The sequence below is a fragment of the Panthera onca genome, chromosome X (genome assembly GCF_046562875.1).
Source record: "Panthera onca isolate mPanOnc1 chromosome X, mPanOnc1 haplotype 2, whole genome shotgun sequence".
NCBI classification, from domain to species: domain Eukaryota; kingdom Metazoa; phylum Chordata; class Mammalia; order Carnivora; family Felidae; genus Panthera; species Panthera onca.
The window spans coordinates 124,592,816-124,618,980 of record NC_138357.1 but is presented as its reverse complement, the minus strand read 5'-3'; the positions used below and the strand labels follow the sequence as shown (position 1 = coordinate 124,618,980).

Below are 26,165 nucleotides of genomic sequence, written 5' to 3'. Positions count from 1 at the left end.
CCTGTTTGTCATGCAAAATAAATGAGGATTCCATCCCAAAGTAGCCAGGATGTAGAAGTAGAAACACCTTGGGGTGCCTGGGTGGCTCAGTCGGTTGAGCGACCGACTTCAGCTCAGGTCATGATCTCACGGTTCATGGGTCCTGGCCCCACATCGGGGTCTGTGCTGACAGCTCAGAGCCTGGAGCCTGCTTTGGATTCTGTGTCTCCCTCTCTCTCTGTCCCTCCCCTGCTCGCATACTCTCTCTCTCAAAAATAAATGAACATTAAAAAAAATATTAAACTTTTAAAAGTATTAAATAAAAAAGATTTACAAAAAATAAATTTAACCCATATTGTAAATAGTAAACACTGAAAACTGTGAGATATTAATGAAAGACATTGCACACATAAATAAATGGAAAGATATTCCAGGTTCCTGAATTGGAATGTTAATCCTGTTAAACTGTTCATAGTTCAAAAGCAATCTATAGATTCAATGGAATTTCTATCAAAATTCCAATGGTATTTACTTTACAGAGAGAAAAACCCTAAAACAAAACTGCAACAAATACAAATAGCCTCAGCAATCTTCAAAAAGAGCAAAGCTAGAGGCATCATACTTCCTTGAAAAAGGAAGAAAAGCATGCATGTGCAGGAAACCCAGCAACACTGTAGAACATTTGCTTGTTTATTAAAAACCCAAAGGATTGTGGGGTGCCTGGGTGGCTCAGTCAGTTAAGCGTCCAACTTCAGCTCAGGTCATGATCTCACGGTTTGTGAGTTTGAGCCCCGCGTCGGGCTCTGTGCTGTCAGCTCAGAGCCTGGAGCCTGCTTTGGATTCTGTGTCTCCCTCTCTCTCTGCCCCTCCCCCACTCATGCTCTGTCTCTCTCTGACTCAGAAATAAATAAACATTAAAAAAAAGAAGAAGAAGTAGAAACACCTCTTCAAGGCATAGGGAAAGTCATGAGCTTTGCCGTGTCTGATCTCGAAACTCTGGTTCTGTACATTCTCCCGGTGGCCAGCATGTCATCAAGAAGCTGGCTTCTCTCGGCCACTCCATGATCTCTTTGACGGTGGCTGCCTCTGGTTGTCCCCAGCCTCAGTTCTCCCAGTACCAGATTTGTAGACAAAGATCTCCTGAACAGGACCCACCGCCTGAGAGCCACCAGGAATCTGTTGTTTGCACAACAGCCTTTAAACTTCTACACAGAGGACACTCACATTTTCTACTGCTTCTATCAGAAGCCACTGTGTCCCAAAAGTGGCAGAACTACCTCCGAGAGAACAGTGCAGTGAAAGACTCCGATCCCCATGCATGGACACCTGAGCATGAAATTCTAGGCATATTGTCAGAGACAGATTTGGAGAGAGCTTTCCTGAGGCCGCAGGGACCGCCCAAACCCATCACAGAATGGAATCTGCATCTTTCTTTGTAGTCCTCTGCTCCCAGATGTACCATTTGGATTCTTTTTCCCCTGTGTGTCCTTAGGTGTTTTCTTTTCTTTTCTTTTGTTTCTTAATCTGACTCTGATTATTAAGTTTGTTGATACACAACAGTGTGCAATTTTCTTCTGTGCATAGGATTACTTGTTTACTTTGGGACAAAGAAGCTTATATTTTTGGTGGCTTGAAAGGCTCCCAAGAACAGAATGGGTTGACTATGGTTCATTGCTCACATCTCCCTGCTACAAGAGGAAAGGAGAGATGAGTTCAAGACCGTAGCTACGTACAGATATTATCACTTCACACAGGGCTCCTGTCGTACGTATGGTTCTTTAAAACAGAACTCCTCTCCTTACAGCGTGAAATGGTTCTCTGACATAGAAGTTCCTCTGTGTGAACGCGGCGAAGTGTCCAAGATCCAGGAAACACAACACTGTAGTGTGGCTGTTGCTGAGTCCCTATGCACTGTTTGCATAATTATCATACATCGTCTTATCTGTCCCATTGTCCCAGTAGAGAAATCACTCTTATTTGCTTCTTGGCCTCTTGGTTGCAACAACAGCTTATAACACCTGAACTGTGTTTCATAAGCTGATTCTTGTCGAAACCTCCCATGAAACTTCATCCCAGGGAATCAGTTTTTGAATTAGGAAGCTTTGTCAGAGGGTGGAAAAGTAAACCTTTCCTAATGGAGACCCCTGTTCACAAAGGAGCCTCTGAATCTCGTTAGAGAATTTCTCCTGGAATAAGATGAATCATAGGAAGATGATTTGCATGTGTTTCTGTGTCTTGATTATTTATTTCATATTAACCTCTATGTGTTTGGTATTTCTGGAAGTAAAGGCCAGAAAAAGTGTAATTTTAAGGAGATATAATTGTTATGGACAGGCGGAAGGGATACAGACATTTTCTTTAGAGAAAAAGACATTTTAGTTCTGAGTAAAAAGTGATTCTCCTTTTTCTGATGGAAAAGAGAAAAGAAAGGGAGCATACACAGAACAGCCAAATTGCTGTCACCCACCTCAACATTGGAGAATGCCTCCCGGGATTGTGAGTGAGGTCGCCCCAGAGCAGCAAGTTCTGTGCGACATACAACAGAGGGAAACACTTGGCGGGCCCTGAATATGGTCTCTTCAGAGTCCTCATAAATCAAACCAGATTTGCCTAAGATTGGGCATGGGAGAGGCCATGCTCAGACAAACCTACTTGCCAGTGCATTTTGTAGAATCGAATCCCTGCAGCTTGAACATGCTCTTAAATGTAAACGTTGGATGAGACAGAACCTGCTTTATGTTGTTCTAATTAGCAACCTGCCAAGCTTGATTGTTGATGGGATAAATGGGTCATCAACGTTTCATTGAAGTTTTTCATTTTTTAACGAGCAGCGGTTGGGGTGTGTGTGTATGTGTGTGTGTATGTGTTACTGTTACTTTGGTTTTTACTTCTTCAATATTTCTGGCGAAGGGTGTTGCCTCCAAATTGCAAATGGTTCCCATCAGCAGATTCTCTGCTGATTTGAGAAGTGTTCTTCCGAGGGACCGTTTAAAGAGGTAAACTTCCATTTGAAGGAAAAGACTCTTGCACAAATCTTGGTCCTTAACCAAAGACCGAATAGGCGTAAATGGCTGCTAAATCTTTTTCCTTTTGCTATTTTTCAGGTATCCTGGCATCGGCAGAGTTCTCTTCCCCTCGTCTTTGGAAAGTTTTGCAAGCTGGGCCCCTCCTGTGTGTAGCCAACAATGATGTTTTGTGTCTTCATCCCGTTTGAAGGGCCTGGCACACAAACAGCCCAGCCTATTCATTCCTAGAGCAATTTTACATATGCAAGACCGAAGCCAAGATTAATGTCTTCATCCTCGACGTGCTCATTCAGACACGTTCTGGTAAGTGCAAACACTGGGATCTTTCACACGAGAAGTGGGGTTCCTGATCGATACGTCTGGCCTTGCTCACATAGCCACCTCTTTGTTGCAACTCAATCATCCAAATGGATAGTTAATAGAAGGACATTTGTTTTGTCCATCTGGAGTTCCTCCAGTGGGACAGAGATGGCGTCACCTGCCCGGGGGGTCATGTTGGCTCCCTACTGGGGCAGGGGTAGTGCCAAGCTCGAGAGAATCCCCCACATTGACTCCCCGACTCCCCAGCCAGCAGCCTCAGACCAGCATCTCATTGGAAAGGGAACTCTAGACCTCTGCATTTTCACCGGCCAGACACTCTGAATACACTCTGTGTCCTCAGCCCTGGCACTTCTTCATAGAGCTCTTTGAGCGTTTGAATGGAGGTGCTGGAGAAGTGCCCTTTCATTTGCCGCGAACACGAAGGTCATGCAAATGCGTGTCACCAGAGGTGTGCAGGTGGGACCAGACGTAGTGGGCGACACGGCAGGGGGGACCGGACACACACCAGGTAGGGATGAACAGCTGCATTCAGTCCAGCAGGCGAGAGGTGGCTTGGAGACACGGGCAGGAGGTGTGCCAATGACAGGGTGGCCTTCTGGGTGTCCCCGCTGAGACACGGTCACACAGGGGAACCAATAAAGAGCCCGAGTGGGTTAGAGTTGCCATGCCACTGATTTTGCACAGAGCTGTTTTTAAAGGGACCGGTGACTCGCCCCAGCTTCTGTGGCCCCACAGTGAAAAACATAAAAGTCATATCCGATGCCTGACACAGACTTAGCAGGATTTCTTTCTTTCCCATTTATTTTATGGTGATTTCCTAATTTTTACATTTCAACGTTCCCTTCTTCCAACAACACGGCAACCTCTATTCTACTTCAATTGTACTTTATTATTTAAAGTCATGGTTTAAACTCAGGATAGTCTGACCCTGATCCCGTTCTCGGGATCTGGTTCACCTAAAGATATAAATAGTCAGTTATCCGACTTTTTTACTTTGGGATCCTGTTTGAAATAACTTTTTCTCCAAAAAAATTATCAGAAACTTTAACGTACATCTATCCTGATGGTTTCATGCTTTATATATATATGTATATCCTGACGGTTTAATAATATATTAAACAAAATACTGGGAAATTCTCAGCTAAGCCTCCATTTAGTAAATATTCTATAGAAAATAAGTACTTGTTAGGTACAGAAGCACACTGACCAGGGGCGTCTCTTCCTATGTTTCTTTTTCTCTGAAATAACACCCACTATGAAAGGTACAGAAACATAATTTGTTTTGTTTTGTTTATCTTATTTTTTATTTTTTAAAAGTTACATCCAAATTAGTTAGCATATAGTGAGACAATGATTTCAGGAGTAGATTCCTTAATGCCCCTTACCCATTTAGCCCATGCCCCCTCCTACAACCCCTCCCGTAACCATCAGTTTCTTCTCCATATTTAAGAGTCTCTTCTGTTTTGTCCCCCTCCCTGGTTTTATATTATTTTTGTTTCCCTTCCCTTATGTTCATCTGTTTTGTCTCTTAAAGTCCTCATGTGAGTGAAGTCATATGATTTTGGTCTTTCTCTGACTCATTTCACTTAGCATAATACCCTCCAGTTTCATCCACATAGTTGCAAATGGCAAGATTTCGTTCTTTTTGATTGCAGAGTAATACTCCATTGTATATATATACCACATCTTCTTTATCCATTCATCCATCGATGGACATTCGGGCTCTTTCCATACTTTGGCTATTGTTGATAGTGCTGCTATAAACATGGGGGTGCCTGTGTCCCTTCGAAACAGCACACCTGTATCCCATGGATGGATGCCTAGTAGTGCAATCGCTGGGTCGTAGGGTAGTTCTATTTTTAGTTTTTTGAAGAACCTCCATACTGTTTTCCAGAGTGGCTGCACCAGCTTGCATTCCCACCAACAATGCAAAAGAGATCCTCTTTCTCCGCATCCTTGCCAACACCTGTTGTTGCCTGAGATGTTAATGTGAGCCATTCTGACAGGTGTGAGGTGGTATCTCATTGTGGTTTTGATTTGTATTTCCCTGATGATGAGTGATGTGGAGCATTTTTTCATGTGTCAGTTGGCCGTCTGGATGTCTTCTTTGGAGAAGTGTCTATTCATGTCTTTTGCCTATTTCTTCACTGGATTATTTGTTTTTTGGGTACTGAGTTTGAGAAGTTCTTTATAGATTTTGGATACTAACCCTTTATCTGATATGTCATTTGCAAATATCTTCTCCCATTCTGTCAGTTGCCTTTTACTTTTGCTGATTGTTTCCTTCACTGTGCAGAATTTTAATTTTTTTAATGTTTTTATTTATTTTTGAAGGTGAGAGAGAGAGAGAGAGCATGAGTGGAGGAGGAGCAGAGAGAGAGAGGGAGACACAGAATTCGAAGCAGGCTCCAGGCTGTGAGCTCTCAGCACAGAGCCCAATGCAGGGCTCAAACTCACAAACCGTGAGATCATGACCTGAGCCAAAGTCGGACACCTAACTGACTGAGCCACCTAGGCACCCCCAGAAGCTTTTTATTTTGATGAGGTCCCAGTAGTTTATTTTTGCTTTTGTTTCCCTTGCCTCCGGAGACGTGTTGAGTAAGAAGTTGCTGTAGCCAAGATCAAAGAGGTTTTGCCTGCTTTCTCCTCGAGGATTTTGATGGCTTCCTGTCTTACATTGAGGTCTTTCATCCATTTTGAGCTTATTTTTGTGTATGGGGTAAGAAAGTGGTCCAGGTTCATTCTTCTGCATGTCACTATCCAGTTTTCCCAGCACCTCTTGCTGAAGAGACTGTCTTCATTCCATTGGATATTCTTTCCTGCTTTGTCAAAGATTAGTTGGCCATACGTTTGTGGGTGCATTTTTGGGTTTTCTATTCTGTTGCATTGATCTGAGTGTCTGTTCTTGTGCCAGTACCATACTGTCTTGATGATTACAGCTTTGTAGTATAGCTTGAAGTCTAGGATTGTGATGCCTCCTCTTTGGATTTCTTTTTCAAGATTGCTTTAGCTATTCGGGGTCTTTTCTGGTTCCATACAAATTTTAGGATTATTTGTTCTAGCTCTGTGAAGAATGCTGGTGTTACTTTGATAGGGATCGCATTGAATATGTAGATCGCTTTGGGTAGGATCGACATTTTCACAATATTTGTTCTTCCGATCCAGGAGCATGGAATCTTTTTCCATTTCTTTGTGTCTTCTTCAATTTGTTTCATAAGCTTTCTATAGTTTTCAGCATATAGATTTTTCACCTCTTTGGTTAGATTTATTCCTAGGTATTTTATGTTTTTTTGTGCAACTGTAAATGGGATCGATTTCTTGATTTCTCTTTCTGTCGCTTCATTGTTGGTGTATAGGAATGCAACTAGTTTCTGCGCATTGATTTTATATCCTGCAACTTTGCTGAATTCATGAACCAATTTTAGCAGTTTTTTGGTGGAATCTTTTGGGTTTTCCATATAGACTATCATGCCATCTGCAAAGAGTGAAAGTTTGACCTCCTGGCCGATTTGGATGCCTTTTATTTCTTTGTGTTGTCTGATTGCAGAGGCTAAGACTTCCAATACTGTGTTGAATAACAGTGGTGAGAGTGGACATCCTTGTCTTGTTCCTGACCTTAGGGCGAAAACTGTCAGTTTTTCCCCATGGAGGATATTAGCATTGGGTCACTCATATATGACTTTTATCATCTCAAGGTATGCTCCTTCTATCCCTACTTTCTTGAGGGTTTTTGTCAAGAAAGGATGCTGTATTTTGTCAAATGCTTTCTCTGCATCTATTGAGAGGATCATATGGTTCTTGTCCTTTTCTTTTATTGATGTGATGAATCATGTTAATTGTTTTGCAGATATTGAACCAGCCCTGCATCCCATGTATAAATCCTACTTGGTTGTGGTGAATAATTTTTTTAATGTATTGTTGGATCCGGTTGGCTAATATCTCATTGAGGATTTTTACATCCATGTTCATCAGGGAAATTGGTCTGTAGTTCTCCTAATTTGCTTTTTATAAATTATCTGCCTAAGGGATGGAGAAATAGCCGTCGTTTGGAGAGCACCACTAAGGCCGGGGACAGGGTCTAGTTCTGTCTGTACAGTCTCTATTTCAGCCACCCAACTCTGCTGTCTGAGCACATAGGCACCCGGAGATACGTAATTTGTAAAAACAATACACAACAGGTGTGCCTGTGTTCCAGCAAACCTTTATTTCCAAAACTCGATGGGGCCCAAATCGTAGTTATCTATTCCCTACATGATGCCATTATCACTCTGTAGGAGAATACCCTGCTCTGTTTGCCCTTGGATCTGTCCACACCTCCCATCTTTGTAGTGTGCTGCACCATGGAAAAGGCTCTTTTCCCTCCTGTGCTGTTCCTCATAAATTCCAAAACGGAAAATCACCTTTGTAAGTTTCTGCCGTCATCATACTTTGTGACAAGGTCAGTCTTGTTATGTCAGACATTTATTATCCTGTTTGAAAGTGCCTATTAGAAAAGACTGCATTGTGGTTTTATTGGAGGAAGAAGGCCTTCAGGCATGATCCCTGGAGAGATTAGAGAATGGGCACCTCATGAAAATGTGTGTTTATTGCAAACGCAGGGTGAGCTAGTCAGACCCAGAAATCAGGATAATGAGAAGTGGCTACTGTTGGAAAAGAGGAAAGGTGCTTCTTGCCTCCAGGATTTGAGAAAGAGAAAAGATGGTCATTCCTGTCCACAGTTATTCTGCTCAAAAGGGTGACGTATGCAGCTCCTTTTGTGTGAATAAACACCGTTGTAAATTTGCATGACTCAGGGAGGAATTTCAGTTAGCCATATTCCTGCTTACAGGTGATGTGTTTTCAGTTTTAAACTTTGGCAACAAGATAAACCTTCTCTGCTGGAGTGACATGAAGGGGCTGATAGGGTTCAAAGTGAAATTTGTGTCTCTGTGTAAGGGGCCCCTTTCCTTCTGGCACGCAGGAGAGTGTTCCTTCTGGTTGATGAGGCTCGATGCTGTAGATATCTAATATTAAACATGAGGACACCGAATATTCAGATCGATCTGAAATCAAGAAGTCAAGAGGAAACAAAAAGTCCAGGCACCCTTTGTGTCCAAACATGGAATGGCTTGATAGGTTCCTTCATTTTCCTTCAGGGATCTCTGCTAATTGGTATTAATTATTCATTTTGCCTTTTCCATCCATCCACTAAGAACCTAGTAGTCTCTGTAGCATACAAGTCTATCATTAAATTTCACTCAGCAGCAGTAATTCTCTGGCTAATGTTTTGTGAGCACTTGGTAAGTTCTGGGTGATGATGCCTTGCAGATGTTCATGAATGACCTCATTGCATCTTGTCTGTATAAACATGGGATGGGTTCTATCATAATCACTGTGTAGACGATGGCAGTGGGTTGCTCAGGGTCACTGGTTTGGATCAAGGATTTGAGTCAGAATAGTTCGACTTTGTGAACCTAGGGCTGTAAAGGTTGATATCAAGGCCAGGAGGATTCTGCTTTCGTCTCATGGAGCTTGGGGTTTCAGGAAGCAGCAAAGAACAAGGGAAGCTGTGTGCCTCTTTGCTTTTGATCCACCAGGTTATCTCGGGAGCAGAGGGTCAACTTTGTGAGGAGGCTCGAGCCATTATTGGGAATTGCATGAGTTACCTATCATTGTGTAACAGACAGAACAGCATAAAACACATATGCGGTCTTGCAGTTCCCATGGGGCCAGAGCGTGGGCGTGACTTAGCCGAGTCCCCTGCTAGGGTCTCACATGGCTTCTGTTGAGGTGTCAGCTGGTGCTCCCATCTCGTCTGGAAGGGTGGCTGGGGCAGGATCTGCTTCTAAGCTCCCTGAGGTGGTTGGTCGAATCTGGTTCCTTGTGGTGGTGGAATTCAGGGCAGAGCTGAAAATGCAGAATAGTAACCTAGAGGTTCCAGTTTCAGAAAAGGAGCTACCACCCTCTGGCTGGGCACATGGAGCAGAGAGGTTGGGATTATTGTTTTAAGTCTCTAAATTTGTGGTAGTTGGTTACGCAGCAATAGGGAAGTAAATAGCATCGCAAAATGGACAGAATGTAAAAGCACAGCTTGGTGTGAAAATGAGCACATAGAAAGGGATATAGATAAATGTTGTTTACATAAACGTGAAACACTATGAAAATATGTCATAAAAAGTGGTGAGCAAATAGCTCATAGGGCACATGTTACATAGTTGCCGATGAGACAGGAAGGGGATACAGGTGAAAGGGAGCACATCGTGAAGGACAGAGGATCTCTACGTGGACCAGTGCGGTCACGTGCCATGATCACAGAGTGTCCAAGGTAATTTACCCAGTCTCCTGCACCAGAGATTCAAGGGCAGGGTGTGTTTTAAACTATCACTTAATGTATTTTTCTCAGAAGGTGGTTAAAGCAAAAGTAAACAGAAGGATGCCCCCCACCACCTTGTACATATGCTTAAACTGTTAGGATAGAATTATTTCGGCGGCCAAATCATTGTTCCCTGGAATTTTGCCAACCTAAACATTTACACACTGCTTCTCATAGCTGGATAATTACTCCGTACCTTATTAACTGTACCCTTTTTTCCCCTGTGTGGATGCTATCATGATTTCTGCACTGTTAGTCTGGGCAGGAAATGGCGTCAAGAAGCAATTGTCTTGTAAACTTGAGAGTCATGAAAAATGAATATGCGTTGGGTAGTGATGAGAGGAACTTCTCATCACAAATTCCAGACTTGGAAAGCGAGTTCTCTGTCCAGGCTTGATTATCCTCACCTATTTATTGAAGTCATCACAGCTAGATTTGTGTATGCATTTGTTACCTTTAATTAGGCTCCTCTCCTTCCACTGTGTTGGGGGAAACCAGAGGAAGCCAAAGCAAACATGCCGGGACTCTGAATTTGGTGATGATGGCACTCTTCACGGAGACACTATGGTTTCTCATTTTGAACGAGCAGTTGCTTCCCTGGCCTTCTTTGTTACGCGATGTTGGGTAGAGCATTGTCTGCAGGCCATGACCTCATCACAAGAAGACATCTGAGAAGATGAACAAACAGTGTGTGCCTGTGATTTCCTTTCCACACAGAAGCTGAGAAGCAATGAATGCATTTGAACCTCTCGAAATCCCTTTTATGTGCAGCTCTCAGGAAATAGGGTAGCCCCTTGTCATCATTAGTGATGTTTTGGAAACCCAGGTCTCTTAAAACTCCTGGGTCTTCATCATTGATGCCTTGACCACCGTGACCCACTTACGAAGTCTAGGTGCAGATTCAACGTGAGTTCCCCACTGTCACATTTGGAATCCTTGGACCTGCAGAAGCCACAGGAAATCTTCCAAATGGCTTGTTTATCACATCTGGTGTCTTGACCTGACGTAAGACCAGAGGAGGTGCGAATACAGAGTGCTAGCTTTCATTGACAAAAATAACTTCAGTGATTAAAGATACGTCCATTACCAGTAAGACAGAGCTTGAGGTCACTTTTTTTGGATCTGATGTTAGTTCAGAGTGAGAGACAAAAACCCAGATAATATGTGAATGCAACGTCCCTTTTTATTCTCTCAGAATATAGTAGGCATTGTGCTTGGCACACACAAAATAAAAGTAATATGAAAAGTGAAAGGTCCTCCTCCATATAACCCCACCATAGTCTTCCGTGGGGTGACTCATATGAAAACAAATAAAACCAAAACGATCATTGCGCTCCATGCACATATGTTTAAGGTGAAGAGAAAAACATGTGGGGATACATAGTCACAGACAAGTTTACTTCAGAAATGGTTTTGAGGGGTGCCTGAGTGGCTCAGTCGGTTGAGCATCTGACTTTGGCTCAGGTCATGATCTCATGGTTCATGGGTTTGAGTCCCGTGTCGGGCTCTGTGCTGACAGCTCAGAGCCTGGAGCCCACTTCGGATGCTGTGTCTCCCTCTCTTTGCCCCTCACCTATTCATGCGTGCTCTCTCTCTCTCTCTCTCTCTCTCTCTCAAAAACAAATAAACATTAAAACCATTTTTTTAATGGATTGGAGCCAATCCTTAAATATAAATAGTTGGCCAGGGAAATGGTTTTTAAGGTGGCAGGAGACATAGCTATATTACTCATGGGCATTTCTCTAGCACTAGAAACTTAGTGATAATTATGTGTGTCTGTGGCACAAAACATACAGGCAGGCACACGGCAAACTAGAGAGGTAGTTTGATAGGCCAGTTCGTGAAACATAGGCTGTGCCATAAAAATCCACGTGGACTTGATCTTTATTGCCAGTCGGCAACAGTGGAAGAACAGTAAACCAGAGAATTGCAGTCAGATTTGCACTCTAGCGTGGCTGTTTTATGGACAGTCTGGAGGATGCGGTAGAGAAAGAGGCGGACGACCTGGCTAGGCTGGACAGCAGAGAGGTCACAACTACAAGTGCCCTGTGTGCATGGGCACCAGAGGACAGAAAGAGACATCCCGTGCAAACTCTGCAAATACATGCATCCGTACACGTTTAGGTCTGATTAACAGGACTTGGAGACTGTTTAACTTTGTTATAGAATGTTATAGAATGACTTACAAGTCCATGATTAAGGCCACAGGTTATCAGAAGACTAAAGGAATGTCTCCTTCCCTGAGTCTGACCCAAGTAAGGAACAGAAGAGGGTTGACATGTATGTATGATGCAGGGGCTGGCAGTGAAGGAGTCAGTCAGATGTAGGATACAAGGAGTGTGAGACATCTGTTGGCCAGCGAGTAGAGACACCTTGTTGGTAGATTGAAATATGGATCTGGAAGTGAGAATGAAGTTATAAATGGATTTAGAAGGCAAGCATGTTGAGGAAGGAGGAAAGACGTGTGTGGGCATATCTGTAAATTGTGTAGCAGGATGATGGGAAGACCAGCAGGGACGTCAACCAAATACCCAAGGACCACACATTCTAGCGAGATTACTTTAGTCCATTAAGGTCAAACACCTACTTCTTTTCGTAGGAAATACAATTCTGATACCATCAACAATCTTTCCGTAAACTCTGCTCTTGGTATTAAAAAAAAAAAAAAAAAAAGGAAAAAGGCTTTGCTTTTCTTGAAGCTGACTCCTTAAAACCCACAAATGCTTGTCTCTCTGATGAGAGTCTCGTTATTATAAATCAGATGTGCTTTGGTTTTCAAACTGAGTTTCTGCTGTATTTAAAAATTCAACCAGGGGCACCTGGGTTTCTCAGTTGGTTAAGCACCCAACTTCGGCTCAGGTCTGAACTCGCGATCCGTGAGTTCAAGCCCTGCATCGGGCTCTGTGCTGACACCTCGGAGTCTGGACCCCGCTTTGGATTCTGTGTCTCCCTCTCTCTCTGTTCCTCCCCTGCTTGCACTCTGCCTCTCTCTCTCAAAACTAAATAAACATTAAAAAAAATTTTTTTAGTTATACATTTTTCAACTTAATGCGTAAGTTGCCCTTTCAATGTTGCAATGCCCATTGTTTCATTTTATCTCAGAAGTGTAACATGCTCTATGCCCTCAGTTCGTCATGTTTTAATGATACCAATCTAATGTTACCTTTTATAGTTCTTCAGTATACTCAGAATAAATGCTCTAGAATAAATAAATACTCAGAATAAAGGCTCTAGACACTTAGAGATGTGGATGCTTTGGGCAAGTTAAAAATCATTGAGAACATGCCTGTGAGAGTGATGCTGTTAAACTCCAGGTCATACAGTCTACCAGTTCTGAGATTTACAGCTCACAGGCAACTCTCTTTTGAGACCTATTTCTTTTTAATTAATTTTTTAAATGAAGCAAAGCGTGGAATTGATCTTAAATTATGAATGTGTCCTGGTTAGAAAACCACATTTCATGAAAGAAAACATTTTTTTTTATAACCTATATGAACAAACCTTAAAACATCTCAGTATTTTTATCCTTTCTGCCAAGAATTACTACAAGTTCTTTTCTTTGGGATTTCTTTAAACTGTGTGTGATGACTCTTTTCCCTACTAATCATACACCTTCTTTCTCTAGTCTAACACTTGTTAGACTTGCTTTTTTGTTTCTTCTTAGGATCCAGGGAGGCCCAAGCATATTCCGTAACACGAGCACACCCAAGACATACACCCCCCCTACCACATCTTGACCTTTGTCTTGAAGAAGAAAATCATGGTATTCACATTTTAAAATCTCATTCTTTTTTTTTTTTTTTTTTTTTTTGACTTAAACTCAAGTTGGTTAACATACAGTGTAGTCTTGGTTTCAGGAATAGAACCCAGTGATTCATTGCTTACATATGACACCCAGTGCTCATCCCAACAAGTGTCCTCTTAATGCCCATCACCCATTTAACCCATCCCTCCACCCACGTCCCCTCTACCAACCCTCAGTTCATTCTCTGTATTTAAGAGTCTCTTATTGTATGCCTCCCTCTGTTTTATCTCGGTTTTCCTTCCTTTCTCCTATGTTCATCTGTTGAGTTTCTCAAATTCCACATATGAGTAAAATCATATATCTGTCTTTCTCTGACTGACTTATCTCACTTAGCAAAATACCCTCTTGTTCCATCCACATTCTTGCAAATGGCAAGATTTCCTTCTTTTTCACTGCCAAGTAATATTCCATTGTGTATATATACCGCATCTTCTTTATCCATTCATCATTCGATGGGCTCTTTCGGGCATTTGGGCTTTTTCCATACTTTGACTACTGTTGATAGCATTGCCATAAACATTGGGGTGCCTGTGCCCCTTAGAATCAGCATTTTTGTATCCTTTGGATAAACTCCTAGCAGTGCTATTGCTGGGTCATAGGGTAGATCTATTTTTAATTTTTTGAGGAACCTCCATACTGTTTTCCAGAGCTGCACCAGTTTGCATTCCTACCAACAGTGCAAAAGGGTTCCCCTTTATCTACATCCCCCCCAACATCTCTTGTTTCCTGAGTTGTTAACCATTCTGACAGGTGTGAGGTGGTATCTCATTGTGGTTTTGATTTGTATTTCCCTGATGATGAGTGATGTTGAGCATCTTGTCATGTCTCTGTTGGCCATCTGGATGTCTTCTTTGGAAAAGTATCTATTCATGTCTTCTATTTCTTCACTAGATTATTTGTTTTGGGGGGGGGTTGAGTTTTGTAAGTTCTTTATAGATTTTGGATACTAACCCTTTATCTGATAATGTCATTTGCAAATATCTTCTCCCATTCCGTCAGTTGCCTTGTAGTTTTGTGGTTCCCTTCACTGTGCAGAAGCTTTTTATCTTTCTTTATACACTAGAGAATCATTCCAGCAAATAAATTTTAATAATTTCTGAGGGGTCTGAATCCCTTCCCATCTCTGGACTTGGGGATATGTCCATAGACTTTTGCTTGACCTCTTATAATCAATAACTTAGAGAAGAATAAAATAGATGATTTTTCTTAACTAAGTTGTCAGTTTTCCCCTTTTTTCCATGACTGCATATTGGAAACACATAACATTTTGGATTCTAGCTATTAAAATTTTAACTATAGGGGCACCTGGGTGGCTTAGTCGGTTAAGCGTCCAACTCTTGAGTTTGGCCCAGGTCATGATCTCACAGTTTGTGGGTTTGAGCCCCACATTGGGCTCTGTGCTGACAGCATGGAGCCTCCTTGGGATATTCTGTCTCCTTTTTCTGCCCCTTCCCTGCTTGCTCTCTATCCCTCTTTCAAAATAAAAACAATAATAAATAAGCTAAAATTTTAACTATAACTTCACATTGAATGCTAGCCAGGTTTTGGAATGATACATGCCTACATCATAAACTTGCCATTTTAATGTTAGTCACCATTATCATAATACAAATGGTAAATGGCATTAATGGAGAATGTTTTTTTTAACTTTAGATATCTCTGAAACAATCTCTCCACCCATTTGCTACTTATTGTCTGTTGATACTATTTGTCTTCTCTGCTGATAACAGTTTCTAGAAAGTTAGAGTCATGCTTGTGTTCCTGCTACCACTGAGAGGGTATGGAGATTCCCCTGATACATGTAAATTTCTTTTATGAAGGGCAACTTCCCCTGGGTTTTCAGAGCTTCTCCCAAGATAATCCTTATGGCAAATAAAGCACATTATAGGGTTTCATCATTTGTTCCCCTTCCACAACCCATTAGAGACCTCAGAAACCATTGCCTGAAACTCTTACTGTAGAGAAAGATTATGCCAGAGAAATCAAGCAGCCTGCCCTGGGATGCCATGAATTATTGTTAGCAGTGGGCTGGTTGCCGTTTTCATGACATAAAAGCTACTTCTCCTTCAGTAAACATTTTAAAATGCATATTCAGTGTCAAAGATCATACTAAATATTTTCAATCCACAAGCTAGAAGAGTATCTGAAATGTTAATTTTTTTTTTAGCTGTTAAGGTGAAACTTACCGAAAAAGTTTTCTGTAAGAATGGAAGATTGTAAAAATATGTGAGCTTAAATGCATGGTCCTTCAGATTCATTTCTTCTGTTTTTTTACGTGCCTAAAAAAAAATGGAAATAAAAAGTTAATTAAATGCAGTGGGTTCAGCAAAACATAATGATATGCTAAATGAATTTTATGGTTAGGGAATTTTAATTTAAAAGAATTTAGGCAGAATAATTTGATGGTAAAGGACTGTGACTCTGATAAAGCAAAAGCAGTTGATGAGCCATCATGATAGAAGAAACAATTCTGTCACACAACAGTTCTGTCAAAGACAATTTTTGTACAGAATTTCTTAATGTAGCATGTTTCAAATTGTCTCTGGTAGAAAGTAATAGTGTTTCCTTCAAAAGCCAATGACGCCCATCTTGATATAGTGATGAGCAACTTAAATTATTTTTTTTTTAATTTTTAATGTTTTTATTTTATTTTTGAGAGAGACAGAGTATGAATGGGGAGGGGAAAAGAGAGAGGGAGGTACAGAATGTGAAGCAGGCTCCAGGCTCTGAGCTGTCAGCACAGAGCCCGACAAGGGGCTCGAACGCACGAACTGTGAGATCAGGACTTGAGCTGAAGTCGGATGCTCAACCGACTGAGCCACCCAGGTGCCCCTAGTGATGAGCAACTTGAAACAAAATTTCCAAACTTTTTCTCCTTAAACATGAAGTTTATTCCTAAGAATTTGAAGATTCTCTTAAAAATGATTTCTTTCTGAAGTCTTTGCAAATTATTGTCAAGAGCAAAAGCCAGTGTGACTCCTCTCTTCTTCAGAGTTTCACCGTTATTTTAATCTTCCTTTAAATAGAATATCAAGGGGTGCCTGGGTGGCTCAGTTGGTTAAGAATCCAACTTCGTCTCAGGTCATGATCTCGCAGTTTGTGGGTTCAAGCCCCGCGTCGGGCTCTGTGCTGACAGCTCAGAGCCTGGAACCTGCTTTGGATTCTGTGTCTCCCTCTCTCTCTGCCTCTCCCCTGTTTGTGCTCTCTCTCTCTCTCTCTCTCTCTCTCTCTCTCTAACATAAAAAAACATTAAAAAATAGTTAAAAAATAAATAGAATATCAAGCACAAAAGAGAAATGCAAATTAGCATTCTTTCCAGATAGTTTCTAAAGTTTTCTTAAATCTGTTTGAGTCTTAGTCTCTAGCTCTTTTTGATTAGTAGAAGGGCACAGTGTCAGCTTTTTAAAATTTTTTTTACTGAAAATACCTCCAGAACCTCCTTCCTTTTTATTGCTACTATCAAAACTCAACATACATATACATATGTGTGTGTGTGTGTGTGTGTGTGTGTGTGTGTGTGTGTATAATGAAAAAATTTTAGAAGCAAAAACTCAAAAATAAAAAATATATACATATAGAAATAGCTGACGTATGTCACAGCAATGAATGTGAATGAGATACATTTATCCACCTATTCAAAACAAAAGATTCTCACACTTAGATGCATGCACACAAACACACACACACACACACACACACACAGAAGATTCCAGAGAGTAGGTATAATAACCACTACTATCTTCACAAACAATAAAATGAGAAATCAGTAACAAAGTTTACAAAACTCCTGGAAAGTAAAATAAAACCAATTACCAAGTGTTAAGTGTAGAGTAAAAGAGAAAATAGAAACTTAAAATCCAAAATCTATAGGAAATAATATTTTTATTGTGGATAGCTGAAATATTATTTGAAGAAATTTCATTAGTTTCAGTAATTCATGAATAGGAAAGAAAAGAGCATTCAACTGAACTTAACTGAAGATAAAACTAATGCTTTCCTTCAATTTTGCTGTGAACCCTAAACTGGAAAAAATCTGCATTTTAAAAAAGAAAAAAAAAGTGATAAAGAAGTAAAATGAAATTAAGCATTAGAAAATAGACAGATGAGGGGCTCCCGGGTGGCTCAGTCGGTTGAGCATCAGCTTCTTGGTTTTGGCTTAGGTCCTGATCTCACAGTCATGAGTTCCAGCCCCAAGGTGGGGTCTGTACTAACAGCATGGAGCCTGCTCTGGATTCTCTCTCACCATCCCTCTGTGCCCCTCCCTACCTTATGCTGATGCTGTCTCTCAAAAATAAACTGAAAAAAAAAAAAAAGAAAAGAAAACAAATAATAAACCCAAGTGTTGACTCTTTGGGAAAGGAGTAAAATGAATAATATAATTTAAAAGTTGTTGATAGCATAAATCCAAAATGTGAAATAAAGAAACAATAGGGGAAATTAAACATGTTCTAGAAGGAATGACGTAAGTCTATGGAAGTAAATTTGAAAACTTTCTAAGAACAGATAATTTTCTACATAAGAAGGTACGTATGCAGAACTATTTTGATAATTTTTTTCACAGAAAAGGACAGTGGTGGGTACATGTTTCTGAAGAGTTTCCCCTGTAGATCTCAGTGCCATCTCTAGTTTTTTAATTAAATGGGTGAAGAAAAGCCCATATAGACAATAAGTGACGATGTGTTCTTCTTGGTTGACCCAGTGCCACCTGCTCAGTAAGAGAGAGGGGACTCAGAAGCCTCAGACACAAACACCGTGCCAGGCGGTGAAGAGTCAGCGGATAGATAGCAGAAACCAAGACCTAGTACTTTATTATGTAACTTACCGGTTCATTCCGCAAGTCCTGTTTGTGGGTAAGTCCCACATACGGCCCACGTCTAGCCATAGGACTGAATGTGACAAATCAAACACTGATGATAGCCAGTGTGAGAAGTAATGTCATTGCGTGTTTCTCTATCTCCACTGGAATATAAGACAGCAGTTTTTTCTGTGAGCAACTTCATGCTCTGGACTTGTGTGTGAGGTTGTTTTCCATTCCATCCGTGAGTCAGTGCTGAACTCACCACCATTTTTCGGCATGTGTCCCTTCTCCCTCACCACAGAAATGATTATAAACTGAAAACACAAAGCTGCACCAATCCATCAAGTTTGACCCTGAGCTTGTTACTAATAAGTGCCTTTCGTGATTTTTAAATCCTCGCCAGCTGTTCAGAAGTCATTGAGGACCTGAAGCACGTTAGGCTGCTTCATTTCCCAAGCAAACTGAGTTGCATCGATGGTGTGTAAATTTCTCCCACTGTTATTTTTAGATACGACTATACTGGGGCAGATTAACACATTTGACCCATCTCAATCCAGTTTGAAAACAGGAAACATGTATAGTCCATGCTTTCTATTGAAGTTTCCAGCTGCTAATTTGAACTCATCCGCCTCTTTGAATTTTGTGAAATCTGGGCCCAGATGAAGAATTTGTAGATGTATTTAATTCCAGTGCTCTCCCTCCTGAGTACAGTAGTATGGGGGTAGCTGTGCTCTCACATAGGCACCATTCTGATCAAGTCTGTTCCGTTATGACCACTGTGTGCCCTTTCTCTCTCATTCCACATTGGAAATCACCCCTGACTTTAATACTTTTTTTCCGTGCCTGTGTTCTCACATAAACTTTATGTGAGTCCAGAATAAATACTTGTCACCATATGTGCCCTGAGCAACTGAGACAGAGAAGTCCCTTGGAACCCACCAACTGGTCACAGAGGCAGCTATTTGCATGGTTAACGCCCATGCGAACCAAAATGAGGAAATTTATTATCTGAAAATTGTGACTTGGTGGCTCCCGTAAAATTGCTTCATGAGATATAAACCTACTGATACCCCTTGTTAAGCACAGGAGGGGCCATAGTTGGATTTAGAAATGATCAGTTTTGAGAAAGAAGGCCCTGTGGCTTGAGCTTTGTTCAAATGGTGCACGTCGGTGGGAAGCAGTGGTTTCTCAGGGATTCTTTCTTCTGACTCCACCATCATGAATCTGCTTTTCAAAACAAATAATAGGAGATTGAAATGATTGATATTCTAATTCACTTGCAATTACTTCTAAATGTTTGTATGAGGTAAGTACAGAAAGTCTACCAAGTTCAAAACCTGTTTTATGGGGTGCCTGGATGGCTGTCAGTTAAGTGTCTGACTTTGGTTCAGGTCATAATCTCAAGGTGCAACAGTTCAAGCCCCGCATCAGGCTCTGTGCTGACAGCTCGGAGTCTGGAGCCTGCTTCAGATTCTGTGTCTCCTTCTCTCTCTCTGCCCTTCCCCTGCTCATGCCCTGTCTCTCTCTCTCTCTCTCTCTCTCTCTCTCTCTCTCTCTCTCTCTCTCTGTCAAAAGTAAATAAATGTAAAATAAAATAAGATCATTTTTAATTTAAAAAAAGATGTTAATGATACAACTGGGTAGTATGCCATCTTACAATTATATATGAGCTCCAGAAACATTTCTAGAGCAGATAAAATGTGGAACGTAGATGGAATCTTTCATTCTCTACTAGGTCTGTGATTTTAGCAATAATTCCAGAGCTGAAGGAAAGTAGAAATAGCAGTATAGAATGTATTATTACACACATATTTTACATGTCTCCATCATTAGGAATTATCTGATACCACTCACTGCCTTTGGTATTTGTAGGTCATACCATGAAGCGTATGGAAGCAGAAAGACTTGTATTCATGTGTTAGTTCTCTCATTCACCAAATGATACACTTTAGGGCAGGTAGTTTTGACCCACTGAGCCTTGGGTTCCTCATCTGTACAATGAAGACATGTGGGGTCTAAGATAAACATAATGTATCATGTCTTGAACAACGTACAATTACTTTCTGTTTTGACTCAACTCTTTTGACTCCCATAAAACACGTAGTGAATCGTTTCTTTTCCTCTTGCCCTTTGATTTATTATTCCTAATCCAGGTTTCTTTTCCAAATGTATGTGAGGCAATATATAAGACCCCTGTTGGTAGACAAAATGTCAAGGACATGGAAATTGTTGGAGGGTAGCTGAAAAGTTGACATCGAGTTTCTGGGAACCATGGTAAGCAGGGAAACAATGAGTTGAGTGGGCTGGTTTCCGAGGACACCTGCCATCTCATTAGAAGAGACGGATGTTTTCCTGGATCTGAGTGGTGCCAGATGGCACATACGTTTATGTAAGCTAGGCCAAAGATTGTATTGTCAATGGTCGTTTTTAAAAATGCAGCACAGGGTTGCCTTCCATTGGTTCTTATAATCAAGCTCTTGGTGCTGGAGGAGTTCCCTCTCAGCTTGGGTTCTGGAAGGCTGATACTCTGCTCAGTCTTGGATTACTTGTCTCTTGTGTGGAAGGCCTTCTACCTGGTCTCCCTGGAGCCCCATCTACCCCAGGCAATCACCAATAGCAAGCAAGGGGAGGTAACTTGCCCGAAACAACCCCTGGGGGTTAAATAACCCTCCGTGGGACGATTCTGAATGTTGTTGGGAGAGTGTTCAATTGGAAGAAGCTGTATGTACAGACGGATGGTGAGAACCTTTTCTAGCTGTTCTTGTGTGCTGAACCTTCTCCCTTCCCCGGCGGTCCTTCTTGGAATGCCTCTCCAAATAAACTGTCAGCCCCTACATGCTGGAATTAAGGTCTCCTTTGGGGAAATCCAGACTAAGACAGATTTCAATCAGAGTCAAAGCCTGTTGAAAATTACAGATTTGCAAAGGCTTTTCTGCGGGAAAAAGATGAAGCCAAAATAACATCCACAGTATCTGTGTAGTGATCCACCCTGTTGCACGAATAAAGCTTAAATAACCTCGAATGAATAAATAGTGTGCACCATCTCCCTGCATGAGTTGGTTGAAACAGTCAGCCTAATGTGAAATGCGTTAGAGGAATAAACAGAAGATACCAGGGGTGCTGGTAACTTTGCATTTTTTTTTGATCCGCTTATGTGCACTTTGTCAGAATTATTTGTGAATAGACCAGATTCATTGTGAAATTGTCTGTAGTTTTCTGCATTATATTATATTACAGTGGTAAGTCTTCCTGTCAATAAAGTGACACTGGAAGCCACCCACGTTTAAGATTTCTGATTTGCAGTTAAAATGCAGCCATCTTCCATTGCCTTTCTATGAAACGCACTGATTCCTCGCTGGTAGGACTGTGGGGAGACCCCAGTTTTACGGGTAGAGCGCTCAGCCCTGGACTGCTAAAACCGGGAATTCAAACCACTGTTTCTTTGCCCTGTGTTTTTAAGGGGCATCATTCACCTCTTCTCAATATCGGGACGGTAGGTGGCATGGTGGTAATTTATTAACAGGGTAGGGGCAGAGAGAGAGGGAGACACAGAATCCGAAGCAGGCTCCAGGCTCCGAGCTGTCAGCACAGAGCCCGACGCGGGCTCGAACTCACGAGCTGTGAGATCATGACCTGAGCCGAAGTCGCAAGCTCAACCGACTGAGCCACCCAGGCGCCCCATCCTGACATAAATTCTTAACCTAGCTGATGGGTGCCCGATGTCCCAGCAAGAAGACTTTAATTTGTCTTGAAGAAGTCTTTAATCAGGGTTCCTTGAAGGCGGGCGGAGAAAATCTGATGGTTTTGCTGACAAGAAATAACAACATCTGCCCATATCCTGGCTGTGTTTTCACCCTAGGCTCCTTACAACATCCAACTTTAGCACAACCGACAGCCCCTCCACGGTGAATCTTTTTCTCCATCATAAATCAATTATGTTGATTTCGGAACTTCAAACAGTCAAAGCTATTGAATTCAACTATTAAATTTATCAGTGATACCTCGCATTTTGTAGTTTTCATTTGACCATAATAGGTGCCTCAAACCCTTGTGTTTTAAATAACTGTTTTTACAAAACCTGGACGCTCATCAGACTCAAAGCTGGAACACTTACAGACTTGTAAGAGCCACTGGAGTTTGGTTTCATAATGTCCTTTGTGTGACCCAGGCTTTGTATCTTTAATTCCACATACAATTCTGAAACACAACCTGGCCTGAAAAAGATTTTTAATACTTGAATTTTCAATGCCTCAATCAAGAATCAATTTTCATACATACATTTACACTGCTTTCTATTTTCCTCCAATGAACAAGAAAACACTCTACAGTTTCTGTGTGAAATGTCGGTCAAGATCCGTGGACTGAGAAGGCATACCTTTCCCTAATCTCCTCCTGATCATACCCAATTAATACAAATTCAGCCAAAATCACAACCAAATCAGGAACTCCTGGCTTCTCTTCTCAGTACACACTCATGGTGTATTCAACCACACAAGATTTTGAAGACATGTTTTTCGATCCAGCAATGGGCCAGGGTTGTGGACAAGCATGCTTGGCAGTTCACCATTCACGTACCTTGCAAACAGGCCTTTGTTAACAACATATGACGTGATCGGTGCCTGGAGGGGTCATGGAAAGAAAACCCACTGGAGATCAGGAAGGGCACCGGGGGCCTGAGAGGTTCAGAAAGCTTCCCCAGAGGGGCACCTGGGTGGCTCAGTGGGTAAAGTGCCCGACTTTGGCTCAGGTCATGATCTCATGGTTCATGAGTTCGAGCCCCATGTCGGGTTTACTGCTGTCAGTGCAGAGCCCACTTGGGGTCCTCTATCCCCCCCTCGCTGCCTCTCCCCCGCTGCTTCTCTGTTTCTCTCTCAAAAAAAAAAAAAAAAAAAGACAGCTCCACCAGACCACAGGGCCTTTCAAGGGAGAAGGGAGTTGATTCTGGATGAGTGGTCAGGCATCAGGAAGATTGTCCATAAAACAGGGCAGAGCATGAGTGAAAAGATGGCCCAGGCAGGAAAGGATGTGATGTGGGGTTATCGAGGCTGGTAGAGGCCATGGGGAGCAGAGATTCACTCTTGAGTGGAGACCTTGTAGGGTGGTCCAAGTGTAAGCACTTACACAAGGAGCGTGACGATGTGGGTTCCAATTTCAGAAGAGACTGTGCCACTGAGATTCCTGGCAGCAGCCGTTGTGGTCCACGAATCGTGTCCTCTCAACACCCGGTGAAAAGCACACCCTCGGTAGCAGTTGATTGGCCAATGGCTTGAAATCTAATCTCATCATTTATATGATACCATTGTATCTAGTGGCAGAAAAATGAAAGGACATTAGATACGACGGGCTGAAGGCAGTCAGACTGCACATAGACACTGGCAGATTAGGAAGTGTTCGTGCCAGGAGACGTTTTCCAACTGGAATTCACCTCGAAAACCATGGAGCCCACTCGGTAGCCCTGTAATCCAGGTGTATGATGCTTCAGACAAACCTTGTTTATGTTGTGACTTCCTGAATGTCAATACCCAACTTAGGGATAGGACGGGATGGGATCCCCCCTATTGCAAATTTGCCGTCGAAGAAATTTTGTTTATCCGTCAGCCTGTGTGATTGAAACCGCTTCCCAAAGATCAGTAAAATATTATATTATCTTCGTATACGGGAATGTTTAGGGAAAGGAAACATGTTTTTTCCTGAAGGATTTTTATTTGAATAGTATTCACATCAAATTTTCAGAAATATGTTTGCAAATGTTTCACCTTTAAGAGCAAAAGATATTAGTATTTTGGAAAGATGCTAGAAGGAACAATTTTCATCAAGTACCTACCCTGTGCCTCTCCTGGCAACATTATCAGGGGAATACCGGTTTTCATTTTCCCGGCGGTACCAATAAGGAAACTGAGGCCTAGATGATCACTTCAGATGGCTCAGGCATGCATGCAGAATTGGAATTTATTTTATTTTATTTTTTTTAGAAGTTACTTCTGTTATCTTCTTTTTTTTTAATTTTTTTTTCAACGTTTTTTATTTAGTTTTGGGACAGAGAGAGACAGAGCATGAATGGGGGAGGGGCAGAGAGAGAGGGAGACACAGAATCGGAAGCAGGCTCCAGGCTCCGAGCCATCAGCCCAGAGCCCGATGCGGGGCTCGAACTCACGGACCGCGAGATCGTGACCTGAGCCGAAGTCGGGCGCCTAACCGACGGCGCCACCCAGGCGCCCCCAGAATTGGGATTTAAAAGCAGGGAATCTCTCTCCCGCAGCCAAACTCATAGCTACCGTGTAATACTCAGGGCTTTCTTGGATTCAGTGAGGGTTCCGAAGATGAAAACATTGCATGACAGTGCGTTTTTATTTAATTTAAATCCAAGTTAGTAAACGCATAGTGTAAAGAATTCAGTGATCCATCAGTTACACAGAGTCCATACAAGGCCAGTGCTCATCCCAACAAGTGCCCTCCTGAATGCCTATCACCCATTTAGTGATAGGCACCCCCGCATCCAAATCCCCGCCAGCAACCCTCCGTTTTTTCCCCGTATTTAAGAGTCTGTTACGGTTTATCTCCTTCTCAGTTTTGGTCTTATTTTTGTCTCTCTTCCCCCATGTTCATCTGTTGTGTTTCTCAAGTTCCACATGTGAATGAAATCATTGATATTTGTCTTTCTCTGACCATCTCGCTTAGCGTAATACCCTCTAGTTCCATCTGTGTTGTTGCAGATGGCCAGATTTCATTCTTTTTGATTGCCGGGTAATAGTCCATTGCATATAGAAGCCACATCTTCCTTATCCATTCATCAGTTGATGGACGTTTGGGCTCTTTCCATTATTTGCTTATTATTGATAGTGCTGCTGTAAACATTGGGGTGCATGTATTCCTTCGAACCTGTATTTTTGTATCTTTTCGGTAAATACCTAGTAGTGCAACTGCTGGGTCGTAAGGTAGTTCTGTTTTTAGTTTTTTGAGGAACTTCCACAATGTTTTCCAGAGTGGCTGCACCAGTTTCCATCCCCACCAACAGTACGAGAGCATTCTCCTTTCTCAGCGTCTTCGTGAACATCTGTTGTTTCCTGAATTGTTGATTTTAGTCACTCTGACTGCCGTGAGGTGGCATCTCATTGTAGTTTTGATTTGTGTTTCCCTGATGATGAGTGATGTTGACCATCTTTTCATGTGTCTGTCAGCCATCTAGATGTCTTCTTTGGAAAAGTGTCTGTCTTTGTTTTTTGCCCATTTCTTCACTGGATTATTTTTGTGTGGGGGGGTTATTGAATTTGATAAGTTCTTTATAGATTTTGGATACTAACCCTTTATCTGATATGTCACTTGCAGACATCTTCTTCCATTCTGTTGGTTGCCTTTCAGTTTTGTTGATTGTTACCTTCACTGTGCAGCTTTTTTCTTGATGAGGTGCCAATGGGTCCATTTTTGCTTTTATTTCCCTTGGCTCCAGAGACATGTCCAGTAGGAAGTTGCTGAGGCCACGGTCCAAGAGGTTGCTGCCTATTTTCTCCTAGGACCTTGATGGTTCCCTGCCTCACATTTAGGTCTTTCATCCATTTTGAATTTATTTTTGTGTAGCGTAAGTAAGAAAGTGGTGCAGGTTCACTCTTCTGCATGTCGCTGTCCAGTGTTCCTAACACCATCTGCTGAAGAGACTGGCATGACAGTGCCTTTTGAATCGTCACCCTCCCGTGCTGTAATGTTTGCTGACCATACATCTGTTTTTGCTTACAAGGTTTGGAACTTTTCCATTTTAAAGGGTTTCAGAACTTTTTATATGTGTACAGCTTAGTTATTTGATTAAAGTAGCCCATACTAATTTCCCTGTAAATCAAGCAGAGTATTTTTATAGAGATTGTCTAAATACCTTTAGGCATCTAAGGATGA

The 26,165-nt window shown here is 41.8% G+C and overlaps 1 long non-coding RNA gene across 5 annotated transcripts in view; it reads left to right on the top strand.

Moving 5' to 3' along the window:
* Nucleotides 1–26,165, top strand: part of LOC145713964 (uncharacterized) — a 522,867-nt gene that overhangs the window by 305,315 nt on the left and 191,387 nt on the right. For all 5 annotated transcript variants that reach the window (XR_014136744.1, XR_014136746.1, XR_014136747.1 and 2 more), the window contains one exon: nucleotides 3,084–3,308. This is a non-coding gene — a long non-coding RNA (uncharacterized LOC145713964). The remainder of the gene's footprint in view (nucleotides 1–3,083; nucleotides 3,309–26,165) is intronic.